The sequence below is a fragment of the Salvelinus fontinalis genome, chromosome 18 (genome assembly GCF_029448725.1).
Source record: "Salvelinus fontinalis isolate EN_2023a chromosome 18, ASM2944872v1, whole genome shotgun sequence".
In the NCBI taxonomy this organism is placed as follows: domain Eukaryota; kingdom Metazoa; phylum Chordata; class Actinopteri; order Salmoniformes; family Salmonidae; genus Salvelinus; species Salvelinus fontinalis.
The window spans coordinates 13172205-13194990 of record NC_074682.1 but is presented as its reverse complement, the minus strand read 5'-3'; the positions used below and the strand labels follow the sequence as shown (position 1 = coordinate 13194990).

General features: G+C 43.0%; 1 protein-coding gene across 12 annotated transcripts in view; it reads left to right on the top strand.

Moving 5' to 3' along the window:
• The first annotated feature begins 992 nt into the window (after positions 1-992).
• The window catches only part of LOC129815005 (neural cell adhesion molecule L1-like protein), a 76447-nt gene continuing 54653 nt past the window's right edge, over positions 993-22786 (top strand). For 5 of the 12 annotated variants that reach the window (XM_055868247.1, XM_055868245.1, XM_055868244.1 and 2 more), the window contains exon 1: positions 994-1348. The gene's annotated coding sequence lies outside the window, so the exon portion shown is untranslated. Of the gene's footprint in view, positions 1349-22786 lie in introns of all 12 variants that reach the window. The other 7 variants (XM_055868254.1, XM_055868249.1, XM_055868250.1 and 4 more) reach the window with 4 other exon arrangements.

Below are 22786 nucleotides of genomic sequence, written 5' to 3'. Positions count from 1 at the left end.
TGGAGTGTGCCTCATATAAAGATCCTATTACACACAGTGCTCCTTGAATGCATCGTGTAATCCCGTCAATGTGATTAAAATGGCCTGAATTAGATTAGGTTGGATTCTATTCAGTCTGTTCATTCCCTCTCTCAGACGTATCAGGTTAAGCACTTGAGAGAACATGGTGAAATCTATTAAATGTGGAAAGGGATGTATAGAATCGTTTTGAAAGTAGCCTGTAACATTTTACAAGAAACCCCAGGTCCTAGGTCATGGGGCAGTGTTGTCATCCAATTACATCACTCTCAGCCATTAACATCGTTTTTCCTGGAATAATTGACTCTGTCCAGACCACAACAACAGCTACCCAGAATAACTGTATCCAACTATTGCCCTTATAACCTAGCTGACAGCATGCATTTCTAATGTGTTACAGCGTGTTACTCATCACTGACCAGAGCAAGATGGCAGGTGTCTCCTGAAAATGTCTAATTAGCACCCAGTAATATGGTGGAGGTTGAAAAGCTAATTTGATTGCTACCTGACCTCCCCCACCCCGCACAGCAGATCAGTGGCACAGAGATTGAGCAAGTGCTTTAATGATGTTGCTGCTACTGCTGCTGTCTGAGGTTGTGAAACAATCCCTCCCTACACGGAGTAGTATGGCGTCTCCCTCCCCAATACGACCGTTAGGTTCTCATACATTGGGAATTAGCTGTTGACTTATCGACACAAATTATGTGAATATATATATTTTTTAATTATTTGTATTGTGTGGCTCACTAATAGCCTACCTGCATTATGCGGTTCCTATACAAACCTATACCACCCATGCCCTTGGATAATCTATCTGCCATATCCTGTGAAGTTGTTTGATTACATTCAGAGTTCTAATTCCCTTTTCCTCTGATTTACACTCACAATTTCAATTCAATTTTCCTCCCATTCAATATACTGTTTGTCTTCATTCGAGTTGGCTGTCACCCCCCCTCCTCCCCGAAACCTGCCTGCTCATTTTGCTAGCGCAATAACGTTGCTGTCATGGAGGTTGTTTTAACCCGGTCACACCGTTGAGAAGTTGTGGAGGGTTTTCTCGGTTGCCATGGATTTCTAAAAGCTATTGACAGCGATAGGGTCCCTTTCTCTGAATGTCTTTGTAAAAGACAACCTATTACTTTTCACTGTTTCTTTTTTTCAGGGGGGAGCGATAGCGTCTACGGTGAGGAAAGCGTTCTCGTGTCATTCTAGTTCCGTCTGACCAATTGCGCACGTTTTGAGATTCAGTAGCGATAAGTATCTCAGGCGGCTGTAAACGAAATTCAACCTCTGCAAACTGCTTGAACGATAGGAACTGCTCTTAAAAAAAGTAAGTGTATTTACTTTCGCAAATCTATCTTTGTATATATTTACTGTAAATGCATAAATGTTTTTCTCCCTAATCTGTTCTTGTTCATTAGTTCGTCATTTTGTGATACTTTGCTCCAAAGTTGGCAAGCATAAATAATCATAGCCGGTGTATCAAGTAGGCTACTAAGATAGCCTATAGCGAATTGCCTATCATAGAAGAATGACTTGTAAAATAAAATAGAAAATGTCAGAGTGAATATAAAAATCACTCATACGCTAATGCCACAGGCTGTAGCCTAGAATGGATGTCTTTATTGCCATTGTAATGCCATTATAAACAATGTTGGTTTACATGCGTTCTTCTCATTGATTTCACTTACATCTACATGGATTTCTTAACACAATATCCATTGATCACACAGCATGCATAGTGTTTTATGTTGTATAGCAATACTATTGTTGGCAGGGATGCTGAGTCAATAGTGCAGAATTGCAAGTTTTTTTTCACAACTTGGAATGGTAGCCCAGACAATTTGGGGAAACCCTATGGACACCTTATACCTCATTTGTTATTGGGGGCATGGGGAGAAACTAACCTCCGCCCCTAATGTCATCTACCACTGTGAGCTACTTTTCTCCATCAAGGAAATTCATCTCCTCATATGCATTGCTATGGATTATGAGGCAAGTGTTGTTTGTGGAGAACACATGGCCTCACAATATGATGAGTGATTTGTCTTTAATGAGTCAAATGTAAGTCACATTTGAAGCAGCAGATTGCTATTATGGGAGCCTCTACATTTCATAATAGATTTTGAGCAAGATTGAACCCGGTGATGATGATTCGTTTTTGTGCGAGTCTAAAGATACCAGTATGTACAGCATAATGAAGCACGCTTGGTTTTGCCTCAGTGATTCCTCTCAGAATGTGCTTTTAGTCATTAAAACAACTAAGTAGTAAACATTTTGGTCGGTTGTTTCCCAACACACAGTACAGTGCCTCTTGGGGATTACGTGCTTGGAGAACCTAAGAGGAAAACATATCACAGCTTCTGCTCAATTTCATCCTGTTTTGATATGCTTCCATTCTTCTTCGTCGTGTGCTTGTGTGTAGCAACACTTGCCAAGCCACATCAATTAGAGGGACCTTGTGAAGGTCACACTTCCATTTCTGGACAAATCAGCCTGTTCCTAAGAATGGAAAAAAATCACAAGTTATTTTTACCCCTTTCTCAGGTAAAGGTGGCCAGGCACATCCAATGTGGATTGATGGGCCTATACCTAGATCCTGCAGTGTGTATGTATGTACAAAGAGTTTATACCAGCTGAAGTGTGATATCCTGAAGGGATGTCGTGCTGTACCAGGTAGCTCATTATTATTCCACGCTAAAGATGGAGCCTCTCATGGCACCGGGGATCACGCGTCGTCCCAAGCCTCTCAGTATTCAGGCCACTTGTGCTTTGTGCCTAAAAGTAGGTCGAATACTTCTCACCAAACAACTTGAATGAAGTCCAGTGTAATTGGACAAGGAACGGCTCCACCACAGGTCCAGGTCAGCCATGGCATCTCTCACCACTTAACATGCGAATCCGACCGGACAGATTTCATGCCTATTTTGTTTTTAGGTAAAGAAAGTGCATGAAAAATACCAGATTGTGTCAGGGTAGTAAAGCTACCGGCATGGCCATTCAACATAGTTTGAAGACTGAACAGTAGACTCTAAAAAACTCAGGCAATATCCATTTCATTCCCTTACTCTATCTTCCCTACACAGACCAGAATACAGTCAGTCATACAAACACACACCTGTGCCTGTAACTACATTTGCTGCATTGCCTTTTCATTTACATGCAATCCCTAATACAAATAAGCAATGCCTCCTGAGACAGCATGACTTTTGAAGCTGTGAGAGACACAGTGTGTGTGTGTGTGAGAGAGAGAGACAGGGAGAGACAGGGAGATGGAAGAAGAGGGAGGGAGGGAGAGAGAGAGGGAGAGGGAAGGAGTGAGAGAGACACTCCATTATTCTACCGGCACCCTCCTGACTGATGGAATCCGTATTACACACACAGGCTACTATTAAAGATTAGAGATGAGCTTGACAACAGGAAGCAGAGATGAATTGATAGAGATGAACAGATGTAATTGCCCATTGATGATGCCGCTTTATCCCTTCATCTCTAAAACACTGTGGCGATAGATAACACACATTAGCCTTTCTTGACCCTCCCTGGACTGTGACAGAGAGAGCAATTATACTGACCCAGGAACAGATACCGATATCATAAACCCTGATTATATGAAACATTGTGACACGCCTAGGTGTACTCCAGACAGCAGACTGTATCGCATCGACAGTGTGTTGGAAGGTGTGGTGGAGCCTAGCAAGTACCCAGGCCTAATTGAACTTCCGTCGGTACAAGCTATTACAGTGACAACTCCTGCTCCCTTTAGTGCAGGCAGTGTTCACAGTGCTGCAGCTCTGCCTGAGCCCTCCTCTTTCATGTTTACTGCTGGTGACAGGAGGAAGAAGCAATCTGCCCTGTATGTTCTGGAAATGTGTTTGGTTACATGAAATATTCATTTATCGTTCTCCATAATCCCTGCCTGCTTTTCTGGAAATGTGCATACAGTATCCGTCCTTGTTATGATACCTTTAAATTAGACCCGGGGAGAGATAGTGGCAAAGGAATGATTCTGTCCATTCAGCCTTGGAGGGGTTGGGTGGGGGATGATGAAGATGCAATGATAAGAGTTGGCGATCACCTTTAACAGGCTGCTGTATTGTTGGGGACACTGGGTCTGCTCTGCACGGACAATTCGTCTTCAAACCTAACACTGAAGGACAAACCTGCAATGAGGTCAATGTTATCGCACATGTTCAGGGGTTCCTTTCCCGGAACAACCCAGTGGGAGGGATATAGGAGGCTGGTCTCTCTCGCTGGCAAGGTCCCCTGTACACTTCCGTGCTTAAGGCATTGGCTGGGGCTATCATTCTCCATGTGACATGACTAAAGGATATGCCATTGCAGAGAGTGAAGCCCTGTCCCATTCAGTGCACTTGGTTTATTGCAGTCCGGATTATCATTTGCTTGTGGCTATAGGCTTACAAGCTTGTCATATCTCAGATGTTGTCATGTGTTCTTTCAGAAAGAGGCAGTTTGTGGTTATTGTTATGTCCTGGCAGAGGCATTCACAGCTCCATATTAGACATGTCTCCCCTTTATGGTGCCTTAGGCTATTTGTGAAAGGCTTTTCCATGAGAAATAAATCGTCTTTCCCTTTTCTCAATGAAACAGGCAGCATCTTACTTGTTCTGCCTTAGTACAGGCAGCTTCAAATACAATTTTGTACAGTTTTATGAAAAGCAAATCCACAAAATCATGTTTGCATTTTTCATCCTGCAATGTTTTCATAGGAATGAGAACCACAACCAATAGGATTATGTTTTATTGGATGCCATTTGAGCCAACTGTGCATTGCCTTTCTGAAAGAACAGGGTTTACAATCTAGCCCTGAGCTACTCTAGCCCTGCACGCCTATTATCAGTCAGATTTATGGTGCTTTTTGTTTTGTGGTGGTCTGAATTTTCACAAGTGAATCTAATACAGTATGTGTTAAAAAACACACAATGGAAAGGCCAGAGAGAGTATCCACAAGGTCCTCAAAGGTACAGCAAAACCCGACAGCCTTAGCATAAAGAGCAAGTAGTTACAGAGGTAGGATCTTCATTTGATCGCTCTTTTGTTGCTGAGAATTATGCTGCACAGCAGGAAATGCAAACTCGTAGTGTATTCAAGGTTTCAAAAGGCCTTTAAAGTGTGTAATTTCCACTTTAAAATGTCAGACTTGGTTTGCATGAGCTACAAGAAATCCACATAATAATTCACATTTCCTGTTGCTGCAGGATTGTTTTCCTGCTGTAGCAAACTGGCTCAAATGAAGATCCTACATTTGTTTGATCCCGAATGAAAGCCAGCAGAATATCACCATTATTCCCAGTTTAATCTCATTCCAGATAACTGGTGAATATTGAAAAATACTGAACAAAGAGCAAAGACATAAAAGTGACAAATGTCCTGAATGGAATAGAGGGGGATCACAGTCTCCTCGGCTGTGTTCCCGCAGAGGGTATTGTGGTGGTTGCATGGGCAAGGTTACAAGGCACCCCCTAGGGACGAGGTGTAGAAGAGCAGACAGGATGGAGGAAGACAGGACAGATGTGACAGACAGATCTGGATAAGGAAAAGAGCCGTTGTGTCAAGTAGCATGATACGACGAGGTAGCAGAAAGTTCCCCCTTCCTTCCCCCTCAGTTGATGGGTAAATGTCATGTAAACCACTAAGGACAACGGGGATTGTAATTTAGGAGAATATTGACTGCACAAAGGATACACGAGGCTCATGTTTAACATCTACTACAGGCGTTGCTATGTAATAGAGTATAACTTTCCTCGTACCAACTGTACTGTATGGGCAATGAAAATAGGTGCATGTTGTACACACAACCATATGGCGTTGTTGTTGAATGAATCTGGTGGGTAGACAGACGCCAACAAACATCAACCGTATGCACAGTGACCCCATACATCCAAGTGTACACAAGCACAAGCACCAGGTGCTCCACCATAATTGCCTAACCCGCGTGTGCTCACCATTTTGCGGCTTCCCATAATATTACAATGTAACTCCTGTTTTGTTTGGAATGAGATATGCCCCTAATAAAAGCCCCAACCAGCTTCTGTAGGGGGAAACGTAATGTCGGTCCCTAAGACAGAGCCTGGTGTGAGGGCAGCGGTCCTCTGGGACCTCATTACACAGCGTGGAGCTCTACTGGGGACTGTCTGGGACGCCTGGCTGCCTGGGACTCTCAGCAAAAGATGGAGATACATGCTAGATGTAGAATCACTGGGTGTGATAAGCTATACACCAGCATCCCAATGTGTACTGATCTGCATAGCAAGAGCCTGTTTACTGGCTCAGCCATGCCTAGAGTCAGGGCTCTCCCCTAACGGGGGATCAGAGCACGTATCAACCATAATTAGAATAATGAATCAAGGAGGGCATGCTTAATAGTTGGATGGGTTGCCATGTGTAAAATCTTAATCTTCTCTCAGTTTGAAGGTGCATTGATTGCTGTGTGCTTTTGTTCCAAAGACTGTAAATGAATGGACAAATCCATCGATTACGTGATAACATTCATTCTTATGTGAAGACCAGTGGATGCTGCTGAGGGGAGGACTGCTCATAATAATATCTGGAAGGGAGTAAATGGAATGGTATCAAACACATGGATGTATATGATACCATTCCACTTATTCCACCCCAGCCATTACCATGAGCCACCAACCTCCTGGGGTGAAGAATCAATAGCGCATTGGAAGTTGGTTTTATCTTGCTAAGATGGCGTCTCATGAAGACATAACATGCTCAGTTTGAGCTAGTCCAGGAAGTGACGTTGCAGGCTAGCTCAGTGCTGCCCCCACTCATTGTGTATCTCAAGTTGAAGGCTGGCCTCCCGAGTGGTGAAGCAGTCTAAGGTACTGCATCGCAGTTTTGCGGTGTCACTACAGCCTGGGGTTCGATCCCCGGCTGTGTCACAACTGGCTGTGATCGGGAGTCCCATAGAGTGGCGCACAATTGGCCCAGCTTCGTCTGGGTTAGGGGAGGGTTTGGCCAGTCGTCAGTTGATCGGTGTTTCCACCGACACATTGGTGCAGCTGGCTTCCGGTTTAAGCGAGCGGGTGTTTAAAAAGCAGCACGGCTTGGCGGGTCATATTTCGGAGTGACTCAACCTTTTCTTCTCCCGAGCCCGTTGGGGAATTGCAGCGATGAGACAAGATTATAATTGGATTGCAATTGGAATCATGAAATTGTGGAGAAAAAGGGGGTAAAATAAAAAATATATAAAATAAACATTAGCTTTGAAGGATTACCGAGGTACTGCAGGCTGCCATTAGCAACTAAATGATCCTTATAACTTTAAAACTTTAAAAGCTTTAAAAATAATCGGTTCAAGGACATACATCTGGTGTAATAGATGCAATTATTGGTGCCATGACTGTCTTCAAAATGGGTTTTTAATTTACTCAGAGATTGACCACGAAGATTGTCATTTTCCCATTCACTATAATGGGGGATCATGTTTTCTGAAAACAGTGCCCGCAGTACCACGGTCGGCCTTGCACTTCGTGGCTTCAATGAGAGGGGGAAGTCGTTCTCCCCTGCATTAACTTATGTTGGGTAGAGTTGGTTAAGGTTACTGAAGCACAGCAGCTGGAAACAAATGACTTCATCATTTCAATTGAACGAGTGCTTTCAGGGATTCTCATTTATCATAGCAAAATTGGAGTTGCTTTTCATAGTTGATTTCCCCAGCTCAATTCACAATTATATGACACCCTAAGACTCATCAGCAATCAGCTGACTGTTTTGGTGCAGTTTTTGAAATGATAAAATACATTTTACATGTCTACAATATTTAACTTGACTGCTTGGCCATGAACTTCCATTTTGGAGATTTGTCAGAATACTTAATGGCTTTCTTAACATCTTTGTGTCGGTCCTTGGCATACTGGTGGACAGCCAGAACACAGCAATAGTCTATTTCTTAATGTTCTCTCCCTCAGACGTGGTAAATGTTGAGTAGAAGCCTTGCCAAACTGGTCAAGACCCAGCACCATTTGTCAGCTTGGGGGTAACTTCTGCCCATTTCTACTGATCTAACCGTGAGACCACCTGCAGAGCAGTGGAGACCCTTTGACCTCACTATTTTTTCCATCTCCAGATTCTTGGGTAAATACCAAAACTCCTGGCTGGAGCCATTTATTTTTATGGCGCTACATTGGATTGGATTGTAAGTTAGCCTGCCACCTATCACTTTCCAGGGTTTACTGCTAGGTTTTGCTAGTGCCAGGGAAGTGGTTTTGTGTGAATTGACTACAGGTGTGTCTAAGTAAGTGAGTGAGGCTGAGTTTTTATTTCTGTCAGTGGGTTAGGGGGTCCAGTCTTGATAAAACCACATGGTGTCTTTCCTCCTAATCAGTATCTCATATATCCCTAATTTAGATAGAAACCTCTCTCTGCACACATCATTAACTATGTTTCCATAAACTTCTCCAGTTATTTTTGTCAACATTTAGAAAGTTCATATAGAAAATAGATGTGACAATTGCCTGCTACAGTGTGTTTCCATTGAACTGTTTTGTGTCGTTAAAAACAGCTGGACGTAATGACGTCACCCCCCCCCCCCCCCAATAAATGGTGTATTAATAAATTGGCAACAGCCTGTTTCATGTCTCAAGTCAGCATAATTCTCATGTGCCAACATATCGCCACAGTCTTGCACAGAAACTTGTACTCCTGTAGATCTGAAATAATTGGATCTTGAAATTTGCATCCAGCCAACCAGAAAAACAAGACGTGAAATTTGCATTCAGCCAACCAGAAAAACAAGACGTGAAATTTGCATCCAGCCAACCAGGAAAAACAAGACGTGAAATTTGCATCCAGCCAACCAGGAAAAACAAGACGTGAAATTTGCATCCAGCCAACCAGGAAAAACAAGACGTGAAATTTGCATCCAGCCAACCAGGAAAAACAAGACGTGAAATTTGCATCCAGCCAACCAGGAAAAACAAGACGTGAAATTTGCATCCAGCCAAGCAGGAAAAACAAGACGTGAAATTTGCATTCAGCCAACCAGAAAAACAAGACGTGAAATTTGCATCCAGCCAACCAGAAAACAAGACGAAGCAATACAGGCATTCATTAAAGTCGGGACAATCCTTGTCCTGCAAAGAAACATTATTTTTGTTGCAACATTAGTTTTGTGGAATAAACCTGGGTCAATCTGCCTAACAAGGCTTTGGGATAGTATGAACAGTAAATGCCACCTGTTGCTATTGTTTTATACTTTACAACTTAAAATGTCTTCATCATGTCTTGCTATGGACTTATCTCATTACTACTTAAACAGACAAAGGCTTTAGTCCAAATGTACATTTGCTGTTCTAATATACCATTTTGGTAAAGAATAGATCATAACGGAGGGCAATCTCTGTGGTAAGTAGTGTTCAACTGCATTGGCTAATCAGTGCAATGCAACAGATGAGTTCCATACCAAATAAATGAGCATCCACTAGAATGGTATTGTAGGGTGTTGTGTGCTTGTTATTTGAGGAAAGAGCTTGGGTATGTGGGGAAACATATTTTTTTCCCTGTGTTTTATATTATATTGTACTGCTGATGAAACTAACACTGTGAACGTGTGAAACAATTTGATTGGTGTTACTTCTGATAGTTGCAGGTTTGCATGGGCATGTTTTGGATTTCCATGGTGACATCACCATGCGGTCAATTGCTTATTAGACCAATAACAAAAAGTGTTCCAATAACAGCTAGTATTCCATTTCCCCCTCCCCAATTAGACCACTCCAGACAGTCCTAGCTAAGTTATTGCTTGAGAAATAGTTTTTTGCTAAAAAGCTACTTTTCACATTTTCATGGAAATCTATTATAGTAAGGTATTTAATTGTTACCCATAAAATATTTGATGTAAAAAAAAAACAGCTGCATTGGGCCTTTAAAAGTACTCTGAAAACAAATTGTGCTATTCCTTTTTTGGAGGATGATGAAAGAGTAAACAGACCCTAATTATGTTGTCTGTTGCCATTATATTTAGGAAATCCCGTACACGTGCCCTTATGTTTTCCAATCTTATTTTCAAAGTAAACCATCTCTAAGTAGCATCTGTGCCATATTTCTCTCTCAGAAATGTAATAATACTATATAATACTACAGCACTTACTATAGAATTCTATTGTAAACTGTAGTATACTGTAGAAAACTATACTTCAAACTGTAGTTTCCCGCGATCATGTGTAGTACATACCAGAGGTGGGACCAAGTCATTGTTTTACAAGTCACAAGTAAGTCTCAAGTCTTAGCACTCAAGTATCAAGTCAAGTATCAAGTCAAGTCTCAAGTCTTTAACTTTGAGTTTCGAGTCATAAACAAGTCATTTTCATCTTTATTTAACCAGGTAGGCTAGTTGAGAACAAATTCTCATTTACAACTGCAACCTGGCCAAGATAAAGCAAAGCAGTTCGACACGTACAACAACACAGAGTTACACATGGAATAAACAAACATACAGTCAATAATTCAGTAGAAAAGTTCTATATACATTATGTGCAAATGAGGTAAGATAAGGGAGGTAAGGCAATAAATAGGCCATGGTGGCGAAGTAATTACAATATACCAATAAAACACTGGAGTGATAGATGTGCAGGATATGAATGTGCTACGTGTGCTCTTCATCAAATGTAATACCATTTCATATTTTTAACAAGAGTAATAGTTAGTACATTACATTTACGCAAATCATGAATGCTTTTAAAAATATCTATATATTTATTACTTTCCAAATAAACTTTATATTTCCTTGGAAATACATGGGTAGCCATGAGAAAGACACCCCCCCCAATAGTGATCGACTATCGAGGATCGCTATGGGGCGCAATCGGGAGATGTAGGCTTGTACACAATCGCCCAACCTTGTTTTAGGAACGTCAGGCAGGATTTAGGCTACCAACTGCCTAGCCAGTTGTATCTCAATCTTGGGTGCAATGATCACGTTCCCGCACTGACTGACTGTGTGGAGGCTCATTGATTTAACTTTACGCTAGCCTACATGATACACTAGTAAAGTAATAAAATATATAGCTGTCGGCTATATTAGCCACGACTTACCGTTCTTCGTGCAGCTTCAAAAGTCGAACAAAGTTGGAAATTGTTGCGCCTCCGTCTGTAATTTTCTTCCCGCATGTTTTGCAAGTTGCAATCCGTTTATTGTTGATACAGCGTCGTCTTTATATCCGTAAATAATAATTCTGGGTATCATCTTTCCAAGGGCTCCATCTGAATTCACCCGCCCACGTTCCTCTGCACTGCCACGTACAACGTTTTCTCAGCTGGTGTCACGTTCCTGACCTGTTTTTCATTTTTCTTGTATTTATTTAGTTGGTCAGGGCGTGAGTTGGGGTGGGTTGTCTATGTGTTATTTTCTATGTTGGGGTTTTGTGTTCGGCCTGGTATGATTCTCAATCAGAGGCAGCTGTCAATCGTTGTCCCTGATTGAGAATCATACTTAGGCAGCCTGGGTTTCACGTGTGTTTTGTGGGTGTTTGTTTCCGTGTCTGTGTTTGTTGCACCACACGGTACTGTATCAGTTTATGCACTTTGTTTATTTGTTTTGTAAGTCAGTTTCAGTTTCGTTTAATAAATCATTATGAACCCTAACCACTCTGCGTATTGGTCCGATCCGTCTCGCCTCTCCTCGTCCGAGGAGGAGGAGGAATATTACGATAGCCGTTACAGCTGGCACAATTTTATTGGCTGCTGTCCGATTCAAACTGTAATCTGTAAAGAGTTGATGCACTGCACACTTTTTTTAATAGCATCATTTTCAATATTTGGGATTGAGGAGGGTATCAAGTCATGTCGAGTCATACGGCTCAAGTCCAAGTCAAGTCATGAGTCATTGGTGTTAAAGTCAAAGTCGAGTCCAAGTCATCATATTTGTGGCTTGAGTCTGACTCGAGTCCAAGTCATGTGACTCGAGTCCACACCTCTGGTACTTACTATATAATGTTGTAGTATACTGTAGAATACTACAGTAAATACAAAAGAAATGTGTAGTAAATACTACAGTAATGTTTGCAAAAACGCTACAGTCCGCAAATCACTACACATTTTTCACTATAGTAAAAACTAAAGTCTGGGGCCTCCCGGGTGGCGCAGTGGTCTAAGGCACTGCACTACAGTGCTAGCTGAGCCACCAGAGATTCTGGGTTCGAGCCCAGGCTCTGTCGCAGCCAGCCGTGATCGGGAGGCCCATGGGGTGGCGCACACTTGGCCCAGCGTCGTCCGGGTTAGGGAGGGTTTGGCTGGCAGGGATATCCTTGTCTCATCGTGCACTAGCGACTCCTGTGGTGGGCTGGGTGCAGTGCACGCTGAGCAGGTGTACGGTGTTTCCTCTGACACATTGGTGCGGCTGGCTTCCATGATGTGCATTGTGTCAAGAAGCAGTGTGGCTTGGTTGTGCATTGTGTATTTTGGAGGATGCATGGCTCTCGACCTTCGCCTCTCCCGAGTCCGTACGGGAGTTGCAGCGATGAGACAAGACTGTAACTTCTACCAATTGGGGAGAAAAAATGGGTAAAATAATTTAAAAAAAAAGACTTGTCTGCAAAAACACTACAGTGAATACCATAGTATTTCTACCATAGTTTTTATACCATAGTTTTTATACCATAGTATTTCTACCATAGTATTTCCTCATGTGGGAGTGATTGAGCGTGGGGGCTCTTTCAATCTCCCTCAGAGATACCAGTGAGTTGTTGCACATATTTTTCATACAAAGTTTCTTAAAGACAGCTTGCAAAAGCTCAAAAGATTAAGGCTTTAGTCGTTTTGAGGAGTGATCCAACAGCATGCAAAACCTAAGAAGGAAATCTCCTGGAGGGGAGGGGTACAAAATAGAACAATAGAATAGTAATGCCATGGAAATAGTGATGCCAACATTCAAATAGATGAATCAGTAGAGATATAAAGATGGAAAATATGTGCTTGGTTTCGTTTACTCTATAGGGACTTGAGAGAACCAATTGAATTCCAAATTCATTAAAATAACAGACTTTACTTACGTTTTTTAATAGTCAGCACATAGATAGACCTCCCACAAGCTGGTGTAATCTCAGTGCATAGAGGATTTGAAATGGCTGTAAGGCTCCAGGCGATGGCTTTGAAACAAAAACAGATCAATAGAGGTGATCTAAGAAAAATCTCGCTTTGATATCTGGGGCTACATGCCAGGAAATGTTCCCATCAATCTTTGGTGACAGAGACTCTCTCCTGATTGGATGGACAGCCTGTGCTCTATGTTGTTCTATTGACCCTGCCAGTTTCCTGTGGCGTCTCTCAGAGTGGGACTGTGCGTCATTTTTCCGGTGTGAGAGGCAGGGAGGCCTTGTGTTGCATGACTCACCTCAAAGACTACAGCTAATTGGGATGCGGCCGCAGTTTTTTAGGCATTTGTTGTCTCCTCGCAAATGACAACACTCCATGGAACAGATTTTTCACTGCTCGGCTTCGTTAATGTCCTTCAGATGTGTTAAAAGCACACTATTTGAAGCTAGAGAGAGAGAGACATGTATAATTGTCATCAACAAAGGGATTAGGATTGAGCTATCATTGTATCCAATGCTGTCATCTTCAGATGTCTATTGTTTTCAGATCAAACTGTGTTCTACAGGCACAGGCAATCATACTGTCTCCCCAATTATTCTCTGAATACGGAGCTTTATATCTATTCAGCGTCACGCACAATGGCTTTTCTCATGAATGAATTGAACACAAGCTTTTGTGTGAAGGAACAGAATATGTTTGAGACAAGAGGCGTTATAGGGATCTGCCTGCAGCTCTCGTTACCAGTTGACAATTATTTCCTCTGTTCCAGAGTCTCCTCAATGTAGTAAACAATGCAGGGGTTAAAGATCCCAGACTGGGGGTCATGATAATTGGGAGACCATGTTGCTCTTACAATAAGATGACAGGGTCTACAGAGGATGAACTCTGGCTTATCACCAGAAAGCAGGTCTGATTGACAACCTGAGCCTTGGGGACTTTCCATTTCCCTCAGGCACTACTAGTCTCTTCTCTGCTATAGCCTAAATAAATCTTCCAGGCTTCCTGTTTTTAAAGTATTTTACACCTCAGTAATTCCTTCTAACTGCTATTGGCTGCAGCTGAGACAGTTTCCATTGGCAACCTGTGCCATTAGGGACACGTGATGAAACTATCGAGTGTGAGGCGCCTGTGGCTCTGGCCCACATGTTCTCACACAGCAATATGTTCTCACACAACAAACCTGTCCACAAGTGTTTTTCTGTGTTTGCCCCTAGGGGGCCTGAGTCTTCTTGCTGAACACACACTTTTATGGCCCCCATGTCACCACCCCTGGGTTAACTCACCTGCAGTTGAGATGTTAGGAGCGTGTCTAAATACTCCATGTTGTCCCCTTGTAGCAGCAGGGGACCTGTGTTCAGGATGCCCCTGTTTACTGTTGGGGTCACCACCAGCAGTGGTAGAGGCAGAGAGAGTTTGGGGGTCAGACAGACCCACCCTCCCGCTAGTCCGTATCAAATGTCATTACTGACACGGAGGCTCCCTCTGCACCCTCCCTCTGTTTGAGTAAAACAACAATCCTTGCTCACTCCACCCTGCTCACCCCTACCACCCGTGGAGTGAGCAGAGCTAGGTCTGCTGATTCTAAGTGTGCCAGCACACCCATTAACCCGCTGCATTATCCTATCTCTTTATGCCAGTGTATGAAGGGCACTCAGGCAAGCTCTTCTCCATTCATTAGAGAATAGACTGCATTCCTTCCAGTGAACATGGACATGGTGTGCTGGCCCTTGAAAAGCTTTCATTCCGATTGTGCTTCTGAACAGTAGCACCACTGTTCCCCCATATACAGTGCTTTCAGAAAGTATTCACACCCCTTGACTTTCTCCACATTTTGTTGTGTTACAAAGTGGGATTAAAATGGATTTTATTTTCATTTTTGGCAACAACCTACACAAAATGCTCTAATGTCAAAGTGGAGGGGAATTATTTTTAAATATATAATAATGAATGGAAAATAGGTTAGATAAGTATTCATCCCCCGGAGTTAATACATGTTAGAATACATGTTAGAATCAACTTTGACAGTGATTACAGCTGTGAGTATTTCTGGGTAAGTCTCTAAGAGCTTTTCAAACCTGTATTGTACAATATTTGCCCATTTATAATTTTTAAAATTCTTCAAGCTCTGTCAAGTTGGTTGTTGATCATTACAAGACAGACAATTTCAAGTCTTGCCATCGATTTTCATGACCATTTCAGTCAAAAATGTAACTAGGCCACTCATGAACATTCAGTGTCGTCTTGGTAAGCAACTTCAGTGTATATTTTGCCTTGCAGTTTAGGTTATTGTCCTACTGAAAGGTGAATTTGTCTCCCAGTGTCTGTTGGAAAGCAGACTGAACCAAGTTTTCCTCTAGGATTTTGCCTGTGCCAAGCTCTATTCCGTTTATTTTTATCCTAAAGAAGTCTCTAGTCCTTGCCGATGACAAGCATACCCACAACATGATGCAGCCACCATCATGCTTAAAAATATGAAGAGTGGTATTTAGTGATGTGTTGAGTTGGATTTGCCCCAACCATAATGCTTTGTATTCAGGACAAAAAGTTAATTTCTTTGCCACATTTTTCTGTACAAGCTTCCTTTTTTTACTCCATCATTTACATTAGTATTGTGGAGTACTACAATGTTGTTGATCCATCCTCAGTTTTCTCCTATCAAAGCCATTTAACGCTGTAACTGGTTTAAAATAACCATTAGCCTCATGGTGCAATCCCTGAGCGGTTTCCTTCCTCTCCATCAACTGAGTTAGGAAGGATGCCTGTATATTTGTAGTGACTGGGTGTATTGAAACATTATCCAAAGTGATTAATTAATAGGCATTGGAAGGTATTTGTCGTTAAATCTGTGCTTGAAATTCACTGCTCGACTGAGGGACCTTACAGATAATTGTATTTATAGGGTAGTCATTCAAAAATCATGTTAAGTCCATGCAACCTATTATCTGACTTGTTAAGCACATTTTTACTCCTGAAGTATTTAGGCTTGCCATTACAAAGGGGTTGAATACTTTTTAATTAATAACGTCATTCCACTTTGACATTATGGGGGGGGGGGGGGGGGGGGGGGGTATTGTGTGTAGATCAGTGACACAAAATCTAAATGTAATCAATTTTAAAAGTCAACGGGTGTGAATACTTTCTGAAGGCACTGTACATAACCCTCAGGAAACAACTTAAGGAAATGTGCCCCTCATCAGAGTTTGTTAAGACACACCCTTACCCAATTTCCGGCATTTGAGTGCCTGCTTAACATATTGCGTTACATATTCAGGCAAGTGAGCATCAAAGTCAAGGCAGTCGATGGGTCAAATGAGTTATGGCAGATTTTCATTCAGTTAACACCCTATGAACTCAGTGAACAAGAACGTCAACAAACAGAGTCTCTCTGTCGTAACATTTAACCTCTGTGTGCCTACGTATGCATACTAGAGGATGAGCCAAAACAGTGTTCCGAGACAGTTCTCTAACTGTCTCAGCGTTGTAAGTGAAGTCACGTCTACCTGTCTGTGAGCTATGAGGCTGTGAAGTGGGGCTGGGACAGTGCGAGCCAACACAGCGAGTGCTAGTACTAGCGCTGCATGCTAAGGGGGAATTCCACTACCTCTGCGTTCAGCTCAGACAGGAACCAAGGGGGATTTGTTTTCCTCAACAAGAGCTGCAAATAATATCAAATAGTTTCCCCCCCACAGTTCCTGATACATGGGCCTGTGTTTCTCCTGCTGCTGCTGCAAAGAGAGAAAATGGCTGATTTAAGGAGCCGTGCTTCTCGGTCTCTATCAATGCACGGCAGATTTGGTGATGAGAGAGGTTGGCAACTTTAGTTTGATGCTTTGATTTGTTCTATTTGTGGAATCCAGATGCTAGAGATTACGAATGACACATGACTGCATTTTCCCCCTTCCTATTTCACCTTGGTTTGAGGTTTTCATGAATGAGTGCAAATGTATTGGTGTGGTCGATTTCCTTCCCCTAAAAGGCTATCCTCAACCAAAATGTTAACAGTGTTTTGCGATGTTGCGTCCCACTGGGCACACACTTGTTGAATCAACGTGGTTTCCATATCATTTTAATGAAATTACGTTGAATTGACGTCTTTGCCGATGTAACCGGTGTGATAATGCTAGCTAGTTAGCTGGGTGCGCGCTAATAGCGTTTCAATCGGTGACGTCACTCGCTCTGAGGCCTTGAAGTAGTTTTTTCCCTTGCTCTGCAAGAGCCACGGCTTTTGTGGAGCGATAGGTAATGATGCTTTGAGGGTGTCAGTTGTTGATGTGTGCAGAGGGTCCCTGGTTTGAGGCCAGGTACAGGCGAGGAGAGGGACGGAAGCAAAACTGTTACACCCAGTGGGATATATTACGATAGCAGAAATCCACTCTATCAAATGGGTTGGATCAGACAAAAAAATTGTTGGTCAATAATGTCAACTAAGCTCCCGTGCTTTTATTCGCCAGAGCGATAATATTGTTGCCCGACCGGTTCCTGCCTATTGGGCCGGTGAATGAGGAGATACAGACCCATCACAGGAGATCCCACTGTCAGGACAGAGCCTGAGGGGTCTGGTCTCAGCATGTCTAGAATGCAGAGCACAGCATTCGAGAACTCCACCAGCCATCATCATTAGAGCTCTACTTCTCCAGAACGTAATGGCCATCCCTGCTCTGTTGTGTTCTGCCACCTATGCATTTTCTGAGTGCTCATTGGAGACCGGCCGGTGTGAAGCCATGAATTAATGGTGGTGTGATGAATCCTACGTGCTGTCAACCCTTTTAGAGGATGCATTGAGCAGCTCTTTGAGGAATCAACCATGGTGAGTCGATCAGAGGTAACGTCCTCTCTCCACCAAGGCCACATCCTCAAAGGCGGCTAATTTGGGCTTTAAGTCCTCGTTTATCTTCATATAAAGGCTGAAAAGAAGATGGCGTTGTTTACTGGTTTCAGTATTGAGTGAGGCAGCGGGCTGGGAAGGAGGAGGGGAAGACAGTGGAGGCAGTGTTTGGCTTGGGGGAAGGGGAGCTGGTTGGTGCTGGTGAGCTAATGGAAGTGCTATCCCTAGACTCCTAATTACATTGAAGAGATTTCAGATACCCGTTCGACGTACACCTTAAAACACGGAAAGCATTTCACTTTTTAAGAGGATGATTATTAAACGACTCCCATATTTCCATAGAATCGTCTTCATTAATCATGGTTCTGTGAAGTGCCATATTTTAAAATCAATACAACGCCATGACAAGACACATTAATCAACTGTGTTTACTGTTAATCATATTAAAAGGCTTTAAATGCTTGTAGTCTTTTTCCAATTATGTGCTCCCCCTTTGTCATCTTTGTGTAGTAGGTATAGATTTTTTTGCCGGCCAAATGAACCTTTTGCTAAGAGCCTGCAGTCATCCCCTTCTCCAAATGTACACTTTGCAAATCAATAACCCCAGAGAGGTTGAGGTTAATTCACTCCACCGTCTCCGAGGTACTCGTTGAGTCAATTTGGTTTAATGTCGTCCAGCCTGCTGTTGTTGCTATTGAACAGGCTTGTTTGACATAGTCGCAAAAAGCAACACATTTTCAATCGGCGCCATGTTTTTCTCATGTATTTTGAGTATCGTATTAATTTCATTTGGAGGCAGCCATGAGAGAAACACATGGGGGTGTTCTTCTTCCTGATTTGGCTCTCAATCAACTTGTGACTCCCCTCTGACAATCATCGCTGGATGTGTCTTGATGTGATTCATATCTGTCACATGGGGCATCATTAATAATGATTAGCCTGTGGCTGGACTGTGGCATACCTGATGCTGATCAATACTTATATTCCATCAGATCAATATCCAGTGTCGTCATGCAGAACAGGGGTTCTGATCTCTGGCTCTCATTGGCGTATTTGTTTTTAATTTAATTCCTAATCTTATTAAAAGGGTTTAGTCTGTCCTCTGTGGTAAAACCCTTGTGTGTGCTGACAGGAGGCAACCTTCATTTGTCTGTCTGTCCAACTGTAGCTCCCCGCCTCTCTCAACCTCCTCTACTCATTGCCAATGATGGATTCCCTACCTCTGCTTTCTCTGCTTCTGTTTACTCTGATTATTCAGCACATCAGGCACAGTGCAGCACCTCAGGTATAGATGAAGGACTCATTTCAATATCTTTGTGTGGGTGTGCATCAGTAATTCAATTACACATTCACTAGGAGGTTTGAAGTTAGAGAGGGATACAATTTAATGTTATTAATGAGAATGGATTAAAGGACCGGTGGGATGCTATTGTATTCTGCACTGTGTCAATGGATAGTACATTGTTATGGGGATGCTTTCCCCTAATTTCTGCAATCGACTGATTGGGGTCCTCCCCAGTATCATAGTTTAATCTGCTTAAAGCTGGAGATGAAAGAAACATAGTTCACTTTCTGTTTTGATCATTTCTGTTTTTCAATAACCTACCTTCTGGATGGATTGGTCTGCATACTGTAGGGCATTAGAGCTGATACTGGCTGAAACCCACCACTGTGAGTTGGACATATATGCACAGTGCTATGGCACACCGTGTCTGCCATTATTAACAACCAGACACGCAGTATCTAAAGGATGCATTATGCATGATAATACCAAATCATAGTTTTCCACCGTTGACACATTCAGCGTTACCAGGATGAAAGCGTGAAGGATAACCAGCTAAGGTACGGCCCTGGACTGACCAGATGTCCCGCTGGGTCCACAGCGTGAACCCAAACAAGAGATCAATGGAGCTTTCATTAGTGCAGAAAACAGCAGAGTGGAATTCTGCTCCATCTATTACCAACCTCTTTAAAAGCATTAAGATTAAAATCAATTAAATACAGCTGTGTGACATTTCACATCCTTTGGTGTGTGTGAAAGCAAGATTATGCGTGTCGGATTGAGGTGTAAATATATGTCATGAAGGCAAATGTAGTTACTGTCTGGCATGTCTTTGCAGATAGTCTATTTTGTTTTCTGTGGCACACCAGAAAAGGTCACAATTGAAGCTTACTCCACTTGTATTGATTTATTTGACCTCTCGGTCCCCACATAACCTTATGTCTGTTGAAGATCAATGGACTATTAACGGTAACGTATTTGACAATATTAGAAAATGCATTGTTTGAATCTAAAAAAGTTATATTGCACATACAGTAGACTGAACAAAAATATAAAAACAACTTGCAATAATTTCTAAGATTTTCCTAAATTACAGTTCATATAAGGAAATCAGTCATTTGAAATAAATACATTTGGCCCTGATCTATGGATTTCACGACTGGGCAGGGGTACAGTCAGAATTTGTTTTACCCACAAAATGGCTTTATTACAGACATAAATACTCCACAACACCCCCAACCTCTACCCCCACACATTTTAAAGTGGCCTTTTATTGTCGCCAGCACAAGGTGCACCTGTGTAATTACCATGCTGTTTAATCAGCTTCTTGATACACCACACATGTCAGGTGGATGTATTATCTTGGCAAAGATGAACTGCTCACTAACAGGGATGTAAACAAATGTGTGCACAACATTTGAGAGAAAGAACCTTTTTGTGCTTTTGGAAATTTTCTGGGATTTTTTATTTCAGCTCATGAGACATGGGGCAAACACTTTACATGTTGCGTTTATATTTTTGTATATATATCAGACCCCTTGACTTTTTCCACATTGTGACAGCCTTATTCTAAAATTGATAAAATATTTTACTCATCAATCTACACACAGTACCCCATAATGACAAAACCAAAACAGGTTTTTAGAAATTGTTGCTAGTTAAAAAAGTATATAATAACTGAAATATAACATTTACATAAGTATTCAGACTCTTTACTCAGTACTTTGTTGAAGCACCTTTGGCAGCGATTACAGCCTCGAGTCTTCTTGGGTATAGCTTGACAAACCTGTATTTGGGGAGTTTCTCCCATTCTTCTCTGCAGATCCTCTCAAGCTCTGTCAAGTTGGATGGGGAGCTTCGCTGCACAGTTTTTTCAGGTCTCTCTAGAGCTGTTAGATCGGGTCGTTGTTCTGTTGGAATATGAACCTTCACCCCAGTCTGAGGTCCTGAGTGCTCTGGAGCAGGTTTTCATCAAGGATTTCTCTGTACTTTGCTCCGTTCATCTTTGCCTCAATGCTGACTTGTCTCCCATTCCCTGCTGCTGAAAAACATCCCCACAGCATGATGCTGCCACCACCATGTTTAACTGTAGGGATGGTGCCAGGTTTCCTCCAGACGTGACACTTGGCATTCAGGACAAAGAGTTCAATATTGGTTTCATCAGACCAGAGAATCTCATGGTCTGAGAGTCTTTAGGTGCCTTTGGCAAACACCAAGCGGGCTGTCATGTGTCTTTTACTGAGGAGTGGCTTCCATTTGGTCACTCTACCATAAAGGCCTGATTGGTGGCGTGCTGCAGAGATGGTTGTCCTTCAAGAAGGTTCTCCCAACTCCACAGATTAACTCTAGAGCTCTGTCAGAGTGACCATCGGGTTCTTGGTCACCTCCCTGAACAAGGCCCTTCTCTCCCGATTGCTCAGTTTGGCCGGGTGGCCAGTTCTAGGCAGAATTTTGGTGGTTCCAAACTTCTTCCATTTAAGAATGATGGACGCCACTGTGTTCTTGGGGGATCTTCAATGCTGCAGACATTTTTTGGTACTCTTCCCCAGATCTGTGCCTCGACACAATCCTGTCTCTGAGCTTTGCGGACAAATCCTTCGACCTCATGGCTTGGTTTTTGCTCTGACATGCACTGTCAACTGTGGGACCTTATATAGACAGGTGTGTGCCTTTCCAAATCATGTCCAATCAATTGAATTTACCACAGAGGGTGTCACGGCTGTTGAAGGAAGAGGACCAAGGTGCAGCGTTGTGAGCGTACATTTTCTTTTATTTTAAATGAAAAGATGCCGAACAAAACAACACACACTACAAAACAAACTGTGAAGTTAAAGGCTATGTGCCATAAACAAAGTCAACTTCCCCAACTCACACCCTGACCAAACCAAAATAGAGACATAAACAGGATCTCTAAGGTCAGGGGGTGACAGTACTTCCCCCCCCCCCCCCCCCCCCCCCAAAGGTGTGGATTCCAGCCGCAAAACCTAAACCTATAGGGGAGGGTCTGGGTGGGCATCTATCCGCGGTGGTGGCTCAGTTGCGGGACGCAGACCCCGCTCCACCATTGGCTCACCCCACTTTGGTGGCATCTCTGGTGCAGGGACCCTCGTTGCGGGCCCCGGACGGTGCACCCTCGTTGCGGGCCCCGGACTGGGGACCGTCGCTGGAGGCTCCGGACTGGAGGCCTTCGTTGGAGGCTTCGTGCCATGACTCCTCACTGGAGGCTTCGTGCCATGTATCATCACTGGAGGCTTCTTGCCATGGATCATCACTGGAGGCTTCTTGCCATGGATCATCACTGGAGTGAGGAGACGTATGGGCAGTCTGGTACGTGGAGCTGTCACAGGGCTCACCAGGCTGGAGAGACATACAGGAGGACTAGTTCTGGGCGCAGGCACAGGACTCACCAGGCTGGAGAGACATACAGGAGGCCCTGTCTTTGGCAGAGGCACCGGATACAGGAAGCCTGGTTCTGACAGCAGGCACAGGACTCACCAGGCTGGGGAGACATACTGGAGGCCTGGTTCTGGGGGCAGGCACAGGACTCACCAGGCTGGAGAGACATACAGGAGGCCCTGTCTTTGGCAGAGGCACCGGAT